Genomic DNA, 12,148 nt, shown 5'->3' with positions numbered 1-12,148 from the left:
TCACTGAATATTGCTAGTAGGTCTAGCAGTCACTGTATATGGCTAGTAGGTCAAGCAGTCACTGTATATGGCTAGTAGATCAAGCATTCACTGTATATGGCTAGTAGGTCTAGCAGTCACTGTATATGGCTAGTAGATCAAGCATTCACTGTATATGACTAGTAGGTCAAGCAATCACTGTATATGGCTAGTAGGTCAAGCAGTCACTGTATATGGCTACTAGGTCTAGCAGACACTGTATATGGCTAGTAGGTCAAGCAGTCACTGTATATGGCTAGTAGATCAGTCACTGCATATGGCTAGTAGGTCAGTCACTATATATGGCTAGTAGATCAAGCAGTCACTGTATATGGCTAGTAGGTCAAGCAGTCTCTGTATATGGCTAGTAGGTCAAGCAGTCTCCGTATATGGCTAGTAGGTCAGTAACTGTATATGTCTCGTAGGTCAAGCAGTCATTGTATACGGCATGTCAGGCAGTCACTATATATGGCTAGTAAGTCAGGCAGTCACTATATATGGCTAGTAAGTCAGGCAGTCACTATATATGGCTCGAAGATCAGGCAGCCACTGTATAACTATTCTCATAAAGCTATATGTATACAGCTCCGAGATGCAATGATATGAATGAAACTTTTCTCTTAAGGATGCTCTGAGAACTATCTTCAACAAGCTTACGAGTCTCTGTCGTATATTACCATGAAGCTGTACTCGATATATATCTATACTATAAGGAAGATGCCAGTCTGTCAGTACAAAGTTGTAGGCCAGACGCCTGGGGCTAGACTCACCCAAATTTGCAGTGATCTTTGTTCCCAGAATTCAAAAGGGAACAGCATGCCACGGTCACATTCTTACCCCCGCGACGATTTTTGGCACTGCCTGTCAACTACGCATTTCAAAATATTTTGAAAACTAAAATTTAAGCAAAAAAATATAGAAATATACACCATTATTCACTGATCTTGGAAAATTTAACATAAATATCCTCCTATCCTTACTGTCATTGTAATGGCATAAAACGAACGATGGTTCCACTGTTTTAAAAGGCTTTAACAAGCCCTGGCCATTTCCCAAAGCAAATCTATAATTATTATATGTTTTTAAATATTTTACATCACTAAGCTCCTCCCCTCCCCCCAATCGGCGACCACACACACGGCAATGGTAGGCAAGTATATTTTTTATAAGAGAAAAAGAGAGAGAGAGACAGACACCGGTTAACCCCAAATAAATATATACCGACACCAACCAAATGACTGAGTTAATGATATACTGTAAGAGCATTGATATCGCCAACTCGCTCATGAAGAACTCTCCCGACTCCAAGCGAAAGGACTTGATGCGACGAATGTCGTTTATGCCTTCAGATGTCCACTTGGGGACTCGAAACCTCAACGTTCTCAGAATATAGGCAAAACAATAGCATCCCTTTCAAGGCGTGTGACAATGCACAAACATCAAGGGCCTCATCAAGGAACATGTGGTCTCTACACACAACCAAGTCATCACCAGAGATATCACCACCTGATATCCAGAGATATCAGAGAGATATTGCAAACAACACTAAAATAATCGAGATACATGACAATAGATCAGACATTGGCGAGGCACTGAACAGCTAACACACCCAGCAAATGTTGAGCCTGTCTCCAGGCCGGGCTCGGGGAGTAGAAGAACTGTTGAAACCCTCTCCAGGTATGGTCCAGGTAACACCCGGTTACACTGTCATCTTCGAGACCAATACGGAACATTCAACGTACTGCCCCAGATATCATTGACACACAGGAGACTGGTAAACTGCAATGGGCCTGTTGGCCCACGTGGGCCAACTTCATGAGGATTCGAACTAATATGTTGGGGTATTCCCACACAGGTCCCAGACAACCAGGCCACGACATGGTAAAAGGACTGTAACTTGTAGTTCTACTGAACAAACGAGGGTTTCCCGAGGCTTCCACTGAAGGCGGACCAGGATTTTCACACAATTCCCCCATGCACTCTGGCTCTGTCATGTAGGAATGTTCTACCTCTGACACTCCTCTTTCAATACTAAGAGAGTAATCACACTCACGTGATGTATCAATGAGAAAATTTCATCACGGCTCCTACGGATTTTCTCACTGATATTTCATCTTGTTCTCTGTTATATATATTCAGGCGGTCCATCTATATTTAATTCACTTGTACTCTGCATTTGAAAATGTTGACAGGTCAATGAAACACATCCCTCAGCCTCAGCCCACACTAAAACTGTAAAGTGAACGTTGGAGAGTAAATTTTTCAGCTTCCTTCTCAAGTGAAGACAAATTTGAAATATAGAGAAGATTCGTGATCAACCCGTTATCGCTAGTTCCCATCGTCAAGAAACTGTCGTACTGAAGGGCCCTATCCTAACCAACAAGAGAACCCAGGAACCTTAAACCGGACATTTGTAAATTTCGCGAGCCGCTTCCACTTTCTTCTACGTCAGATTTTGACCAAAGGTAAAGTATACGTCAAAATACGACGTGCTATAAAGAGTTGCGATGTTAGAATCATTGATCTCACCCTTTCCGTCATATTCAATAACCATACTTAAATCAATACTCCTATTAATTTAATTAGCTCGAAAGCAAAACCCAGCTATATGTAGGTAATGTGTACACTTTTGCAAAACATATATAAGTAAGGCGATGATGCCTAACTTTCTTTACCTTTAATCATCAAATAGCAATGTAGTTTTCAATAGGACATTCAAATATCTAGGCTAGTGGGGCAGTATCCTTAAATATTAAACAACATGATAGCACAAGTTAGGTGTTCACATTCAGAGACCATATGTAGCAAGTGCAACTACAACACACAAGACCCACCTGCTCCCAACTCCAAACACAAATACATAAATATGTTATGAAATGATTATATGAAGTGTACTGATGTATCGGTCTATTATTGCAGTATCGGTAACGGCCAAATACCAGGCGATACTTCGATATTCTTTTATGCATCGGAGGTATGGGATAAGCACTTCTTACACCTGTCAACAGAAGTCAACATTTTTCTAATTCATGGCAAGAGCCCCTCAAGAATCGGTAATAAGAACTTGTGCCAATATTCACTATTAAATAGTGAGATAAACGTGAAATAGGATTGTAAGATACAGTACCACTGGAATGAGTGATTTCCGTGAACAAGCTTTTGATTATCTGCGGAAATTGCCATGACCGGTTCAAGAAAAAGGTCAGAGGGTAGAAGGCTGTCATACTGAAGGAAAAATACGAAACAAAATGTTGAACTTCTACCAGAAGTACCACGTGACAACTCAGGAGGGATGACAATACAAGACATGATAAACTTTTTCGCTCATAAATGTTGAGAAGCAATTCACATGCTAATTTCCGTTCCAAACAAGAACATTCACAAAAAAAATTGTATTTATCTATGGTTAAACCAAGGTGTTAGGATGCAAAATGAATAAACACCAGTGCATTGAGTAATTACAGAGATAGATACCAGACAAAATGGAATGAAGTGAGAAGAGAGGCAGAAAAACATCGATAATTATTTAGCAAATAATGTAAAGACCCAATCTAACTGCTTCACACCTACTTCAGAAGTTAACTATAGTAATGAAACAGGTTATGAAACTCAGGATAGGGGAGGGCATTTACAGAAACTGACAGCGAGGTGTTAATTAAAATGGTGGTGGTATGAGCCCGTTACAACGTTTGATAAATGAGTGAGTAAGCCTCTAAACTCTATCTAAACTACAAATTTAAATTAAAACTTAATGAGTCTATATCTTTATTAATAAATGAATGATAATATTGTGATTTTATTACAGGAATCAATTCTGTTTGTGTGGACGTCTCTCACTTTACCACCTGAGACCTTATCGTCTTATATTAACCAATCTAAATTTATCTTGTTTAAGTATTATAGATGAATTAATCTATAATTGTTTTAATCATATATAAATTAATTTGATATATGAATAAACTAATCATATATCGAATTTATTAATAAAATATAGTCCATTCAGTGATGTTCATAAATTACTTAATTATTTAAGAATAAACTTCAGCCAGCTGAGCTAATTAAGTGCTAAGAGTTTAAGTTAGATTTACATAAATACTCTCTGAATAGTCTAACTAAATTGATGATTAAATACTGTTTTTTAAATAACTAAACCCCAAGGGTCGTCTGGGGGCCAACAACTGTTTATTTTATGAAGTCCATTGAAGGTAAGAGTTTTTCAAATATTTTCTCACAATTCCTGCGCGGTCCGCAGGAATTGACAGTTGAGTTCAACTGACAGTCTGCTGACAGCTGACAGTTGTCAACTGAACAGAATTGACAGTCCACTAAATCTGGCTAGTTAGGCATTTTTAGTACATTGAAAGTCAGTCATACAATCTTTGTGCAGTATATAGCAAGTCATTCCTTCAGAAAAAGAAGAAGACAACAGATATAAATTATATTACAACACAATAAAAAAGTCTGTCAGGCAGAACACACACAGGTTCAAGCAGTCACTGATAAATAACTATAGCTACTTGCTCCTCTCTTCAGTCATATTTTCCAGTTTTCCAAAATCAATTATGCAGACTTTGATATTAACATGCTAACAAGTAAGAATCAGTTACACCCTCCAGTGGAGAGAGAGAGAGAGAGAGAGAGAGAGAGAGAGAGAGAGAGAGAGAGAGAGAGAGAGAGAGAGAGAGAGAGAGAGAGAGAGAGAGAGAGAGAGAGAGAGAGAGAGAGAGAGAGAGAGAGAGAGAGAGAGAGAGAGAGAGAGAGAGAGAAATCACTGATTTTCGTTTTAGCCACACTGAGAGTCGGCCAGAAAAATCAACCCAATTTGTTCCATCAATAAGAGACAGAAACATAAAATAACCTGTTAGTGACTAAAAACTAACGAGTTTGAAAGTAATCAAACGAATTGGTCTGTCAAAATAACAAGTGAAGAATTGCTAAGTCCGAGGAAGTAGTTCACATAAATTTCTAAAACGTTCATTTCAGCGGCATGGGGCTTATCAGTCAACCAGCTAGATCTCAACTCTTTTCCAAAAAAATATAAACTTATCGGTAATACAGAATAAAACTTTTAGTTAAAGAGTCAACCAATTACAATCACAACTTAAGAAGAAAAGATGTTCCACTGGTCTGTATCTTATGATTGTCTTAATTTACTGAGTGTATACGAGTCGGAGTTACTAACCTATAGTGTACAGACTCGCGTGCCGACATCCCACACACACATGAAATTAAATGAATGAAAGTGACGATGTTTCGAGCCGTCTTGGACCCTTAACCTAGCATATTTCCAACGGTGTGTGGTAACTTTTCAATGTAGCATTGCAAATGTTTTCTAATGCAACTTTGGGGAGGTTTTCTAAAGCAGCATTGTACGTTTTCTAACGCAGCATTGAAGAAGTTTTCTAATGCAGCACTGTAGATGTTTTCTATTGTAACAGGATAGATGTTTTAATGTTTTCTAATGGCTTGCATAGCATCTCCAGTATCTACTTTATCAAAGCCCAAAATATAAATGTTCTTCAATAAAGTCATTAAACAAATTAGTCATCTCTAGTCAACCAGGCAACCAGTTATCCAGCAAATCACTCACTTAAAATGATCAGCCATCCAAATTTTGTAGCCAGTCAACCAACATAACTACATCCTGTAACCCAGAATGTACAGTCAGTGAGTGGAAATCTTCCATGCGTCACTGGGTTCATGTGGTTTAGCATTATCATTAAACAGATCTGGACTATGTTAATACAGTGTCATTAAGTAAATCCGGTTAATGTACAGCCTTCAGTCAACTGTTATGTTGTAGATCCGGATGGCCCGTTTTGAAGCTAAATCCCTCCTCTACTACCCCCACCCCCCCTAGCTCCTGATAATTAATGACCCCAATGTTGTGTTTATTGACGTCACTCGAGCAGCTGACAGATGACGTCACGCTACCAGTTGATGTATGAAGTCGTAATTTAAATTACATCAATCAGACCGTGAAATATGACGCCACAAGGAGTGTCTCATATGTCGTTATGACGAATATAACGTTGGCCGTGACGTCAATCGAAACGCAATGCATGACATCATAGTATGGGCTGATTGGTGGGTCCAGGTTATGACGTAATAGACCACGTGACCAATCACGTCATGACATGAATTTACCAATGGCGTCAATCATACGATGTTAATGCCGTGAAAATAACAGCATATTGTATATATTACTTAATATAAAGTAACCAATGACAGCAGTCACAACGTAACTGATGACAAGAGCACCTCACTGATAACATAATATAGTCACAAATGCGTCAAGCACAATTTAATTCGTGACGTGATAAGCAGATTGATGGCGACGTAAAGGATATCAAGATACCGATAATATCATCCTAGAGTGCTAGAGTTATCCAGCGGGCGACAGATGTGATTGATGTACCCTTACCTCCTCTTCAACCAGTCCTTTACCAACATCAAAGCCATTACTATAGATTTATCCTTGGGTAAGTGTACAATCACTCTACCTTCATCAGTGACTACGCTTGCTCACTCACGCTTGATGTAGTTCTATGCATTAATACACCGTGGTTAAGTACTCAATAACCAACTGTACAACATGTAAGGGAACAGATCTCGGACCCTAACTTTGTAGGACAGACAAAAATGTATGTATTGTATCTATGATGGTAAGGTAACAGATCTCGGACCCTATCTTTGTAGGACAGACAGAAATGTATGTATTGTATCTATGATGGTTAGCATTGCAAAAGCACACCCATCACCTTATGTGGTCGAATGCTCAATAACTCCCTACTCTGTTATCTAACAGAGCTTTAAACCTATCCATTGAGGACAGAAAAAACAATTGTATATATGCTGGTTAATATTATATAAATGTATGGCGACATCTGTGGCAGTAAATAAACTACCAAAAATACTCTGAAATAAGATATTAAACTATACAAATTAAAGCCTAGCTACTCTTGACTAGACTTCAAGATTTAAATTATGTATACAAAATCGCCGTGAATTCAATTCCAACTTCCGCAACACCGTTATATCTGGTTTGGGCCTGATTTGTCAACAAAAGACTTAAGTCTTTTGAGTGTGCTTAGTTGACCAATGACATGACACACACGCTTCCTCTAATTAGCGACACACATAATTACTCCAAGATCTAACTAGCGCCTTGCTCAATAGATAAGCAGCTGAAACCAAGAGATAATTTCTCAACAACAACATCTTATTTAACCCTTCACGAAGCCTATCCAAACACATGCCGTGTACACGTTTTCCTGGCCAAACCTAGTGATAAGTCTGAGCAAATGAGTCTTCATAACACCGCCTGGCCAAACAATCCGAGCCAATGACTATCCTTAACACCGCCTCACCAAGAACAGCCATTGCAGTATGAACCTTCCTCACACTGCTAACGAATACAGGTGAAGCGAGAGTTTTCCTCAGGCCACCCGATCAAAACAACTCTCCTCGCCTGTCTCCTGGTGAACACGACGGCGACTGTCCACGGGACGACCAGAAAGGTCGGGGTAGATTATTCATTTTGAACCGCAGAGCTTTTTGCTCACGAGACTAATACCTGCTGATAAGGTCATGCTATTTAGATCATTTGCTGATGAGTTATCGAAAGAGCAAAAGATTTATAATTCCGAGTTGGTAAACATGATCCGCTAGGGATGGCATGTATTTTGCAGGAGTTAATTGTAGTGGACATGTGCGCTGTAATTTTGAATAAGTGTCGTTTCACCAGTCGAGGTTCTCGCTATTTCAGTGGGAATTCAAAATTGTTTTGTATTTTATTCACCGTGTACATAAAATAAATATTTGTTAAAATGTAATTTGAAACTTGTTCATACTCTCCTGAAGCCATATAGAACTATATCGATTGGGTAGAGAATAACGTCCTATGTGAGAATTATTTGTGCAAACAAGCATTTTCATATATATTTTTAAATTGTATATAAAGTAATGAATTGTCATACTGATGAAATCGTACCATTCAGACCCCGTCAGTTTCTCATTCCCTATATTGGCTTCAGTCTGAATTCTTAGCCACTTCTTATGACCATTATTTACATTGAAAAAAAATATATGTTTGGGAATTTAATAGGCAAATTTACGAGACATACTAGTCATCATATCATCATGAGTGAGGCATCCCGGGGTACTCCGGTATGTATGATAAAGCGTCCCCTTCCCACAACTTATCACTCCGTAATAAATGCAACTGTTTTGCCTAACCAGAAACGTGGGAACCCTAGCAACCCCCCGAAGTAATGGAGGCTGATGTACACAACACGTTAGTATTGCGAGGCTTTGATTTTTACTAATACGTTACTTTTAACGGATTGGTCGATTCCGTAAAAAACTGCGACGTATTAAGGCACATTCACACCTGTAGTGCAGTGGTCTACATTCTCGACTCACATTCAAAGATCCCGGGTTCAATAGCTAGGCGGAACAGAAATGGTTGGGCAAATTTCCTTTAACTTGATGCTCTACTCACCTAGCAGTAAATAGGTACCCAGGAGTTAGCCTACTATTGTGGGATGCATCCTTCCTCGGCCACCCCCCGCCCCACCGTTCATCCACCACCCCCGCGCCTCAGTTCCCCCATCACCTCCCCCCCTGAACTCCTGGTATAGGAGTTCTAACCCCAACACTTAGCTCATTAAGAACAGATTTCAAGCATGCATAATACATAAAAAAAAAAATGTTGCAAGTCTGCACAAGAACGCCAGAAAAATACTCAGTCTGGGTATGAAAACACGAAGAAAATGCTATCAATCTGTAGAACACCACCTGAAGAACAAGATGTTAGAATGCGTAATTTTCTTCGTAAAAACGTAAAACACTACATAATGTGCATAAAAACATCTGAAGAGTATGTTAACTGCGTATTACTACAGCAAGGCCTCCGTCTCATTGCGGTCATTGACATTAAATATATTTCGTAGAACATTTCATGTACCTGAATAAATCTAACAAAGTTGTTCGACTTAAATTAGAAGCTATCTCTTTCTTGCCCTCCACCTCTCTTCATGCCTTCTCTTACTCTGTATCCCTCTCTCACTATTTCGTTCTCTCTGACTCGTTTTTCCGCCTGTTGGAGAGTATAGACGACGTCTGCACAATGGCACATCATAAACAAGGACAAGTACATACAATTTAACAGAAAGACAGCAAAAACCACATAATAACATGTCGTCCACTTCGAAAGCCCATTAATCCCCCCTCCCCCCCACTCTAATACCACTGGAAATATCATGAGGGGGTGGGAATTAAGCTGCCCATTCTCTCCTATTTCCCATTATCTGATAACCTAATCACAATATTTGCATTCGTGCTTGTAGACATGATTTGCCTGGATTTTTTGTTTAGAGAATCCATTGGTGCTAGAGCGTATCATTATGGCTCAGAAGTGATTATTATAATGATTATCATTAATAATGGGCCGGGAAGCAGTCCAGAACCTCTGCTGTTGATCACTGGGTGAATTGGTATGGTGGGTACATGTGTTGTGCACATATTGCTGGTGCCGTGGGAGAGGATAAGATGGTAGTGGAGACATGGAGGAGGAGGAGAAATTGGGACTACGAAGAGTACGAGGGGAGGAGGCCCAGGGTGAGGCATATGAGAAGGAGGATGACGAAAACTAAGACGAAGAGAACGACAAAGAGGACGATGAAGAGAAGGAGGTGGTTCCTACCTAACAGTGATAACTGGGAGTAAATACAATTTCATTTATATATATATATATATATATATATATATATATATATATATATATATATATATATATATATATATATATGTGTGTGTATATATATATATATATATATATATGTGTGTGTATATATATATATATATATATACACACACATATATATATATATATATATATATATATATATATTCGATTAACAATGCATGAGCAACAGGGCTCCATTAAGGAACATATAATCTCTTCCCACAACCAAACCATCACCAGAGAAGTTTTAACAAACAAAACAGAAATCATCGATAGATACAGCGATAGCAGGCGGCTTGACATCTGCGAGGCACTACACATCAAAAAGTCAACACCAGCAATCAACAGCCAATTAATGCACAACTATATTCTACCCACTTCAAGATTCCGTACCAATATAGAAGCATCAAGAGAGAGTATAGGCCAATAGGCCCTTTGCAGTTACTTCCATTCTTCCCTCTCACTTATCCAATTTATACCCATTGCACCGTGTTCTGTCTTGTGTTGGTTAAAAGTTTGTTCTCCTCATCCAAAACTGTTGCAATATATCACCTCACCCAAATGCGAGTATATAAGGCAAGCTGTTTAGCGTTAGAATAAGTTAAACTCTGTTAAGTGTTTTAAGGTTACCGTTGTGAGTGTGTAAAATAAAGTCTTTGAAAATGTAATACGTTATAACGAAACGCGTTCAAGCGTCGCGTCAGACTAGAAATAAAAATGAATTTTGGAGAATTGATTTTTCAATTACCATCGACAGTAAAAAGAAACATAAGAAATATTGAGAAAATTCGTGTTAGAATTATTAATCTTACTTTTTCGGTCATATTTAACATATGTATATATATATATTATATATATATATATATATATATATATATATATATATATATATATATATATATATATATATATATATATATTGGGCAACAGGTGCTGTTGCCCTCTTGCTGACAACAAGAACAAAACGTGTATGATGGGGCTTGGCAGTTCGTGCAATAAATTTACCTGGGCAGGTTCATGGATCAGGGTAGTGGAGTCTTATTAAGGCTCTCTGGATGTGTGTGTGTGTACTCACCTAGTTGGTGAGTACCTAGTTGGTGTGTGTGTGTGTGTGTGTGTGTGTGTGTGTGTGTGTGTGTGTGTGTAAATCACGAAAATTAACACGTGATGAAATATGTGACAGTGTCAGACCATGAAGGAAGAATTGAAACAGGAATTTCCTTAAGTACTTTGGTATATTAATACATCTTCTGAAAGAATTCCTTCTGAAGATGAATTAATATACGAAAGTACTTAAGGAAATTCCTGTTTCAATTCTTTCTCCATGGTCTGACACTGTTACATTTTTCATCACGTGTTAATTGTCGTGATTTATACACACACACATTAATAAATAAATAAATAAATATATATATATATATATATATATATATATATATATATATATATATATATATATATATATATATATATATGTATATATATGTATATATATATATATATATATATATATATATATATATATATATATATATATATATATATACATATATATGCAAAGAAACTATGTTCCCGAACTGATAATTACATTATCGAACTTGGGCCCCTAGGGGAGCAAGTCCAGTACTGTACACTGAAACTGATGGGGTATAAATAATAGAAAGCCGTGAGGCCCAAATGTATCCAATAAGATCAAACAAGAAATATTTAATGAAGTTTCTGCCTTTTATCCTTCTCCATTACAACTTTTTTCCTCCAAAGTGAAATTAATTTTTTGTTTTGTGTTGCGTAATCGAACGAACTCGATGTTTTCAAATTACAGTGAACATTCTGATTTTCTTTCGTGCATCATTTTGATAAATTTAAATAACTCTCAATAATATTTATCCTTATGTATGTAAACTCTAGTCCTGAACTGCATTTCATGATTTTTTTATTTTACAAACTATAGGATTAATTCCATTATGATTTATCAAGTGTGAATTATTAACTTTTATTTCAAAATAGTGTTTCACAGCTCTTAAATGTAACTCAACCTGACTTTTATTTGTCAGGTTAACTCATTTGGACAAGCGTCAAGTTTGAAGTGCTTTGGCCTAATCAGGAGCGTTCGAATCCAGGCAACCCACCTAACCTATCAAGGCTTAGTCCCGAAAGCGTCAGTATTACAGACTCAGTGGTGAATGATCAGGATGAGTTAGACAACTTTGAGAGGGCAACAGGTGCTGTTGCCCTCTTGCTGACAACAAGAACAAAACGTGTATGATGGGACTTGGCAGTTGGTGTAATAAATTTACCTGGGCAGGTTCATGGATCAGGGTAGTGGAGTCTTATTAAGGCTCTCTGGATTTGCTGGTGTAAAACATATGGAACAACATTGGT

This window comes from Procambarus clarkii, chromosome 21 (assembly GCF_040958095.1).
Source record: "Procambarus clarkii isolate CNS0578487 chromosome 21, FALCON_Pclarkii_2.0, whole genome shotgun sequence".
Taxonomy (NCBI): domain Eukaryota; kingdom Metazoa; phylum Arthropoda; class Malacostraca; order Decapoda; family Cambaridae; genus Procambarus; species Procambarus clarkii.
Note: the sequence above shows the minus strand (reverse complement) of the source record.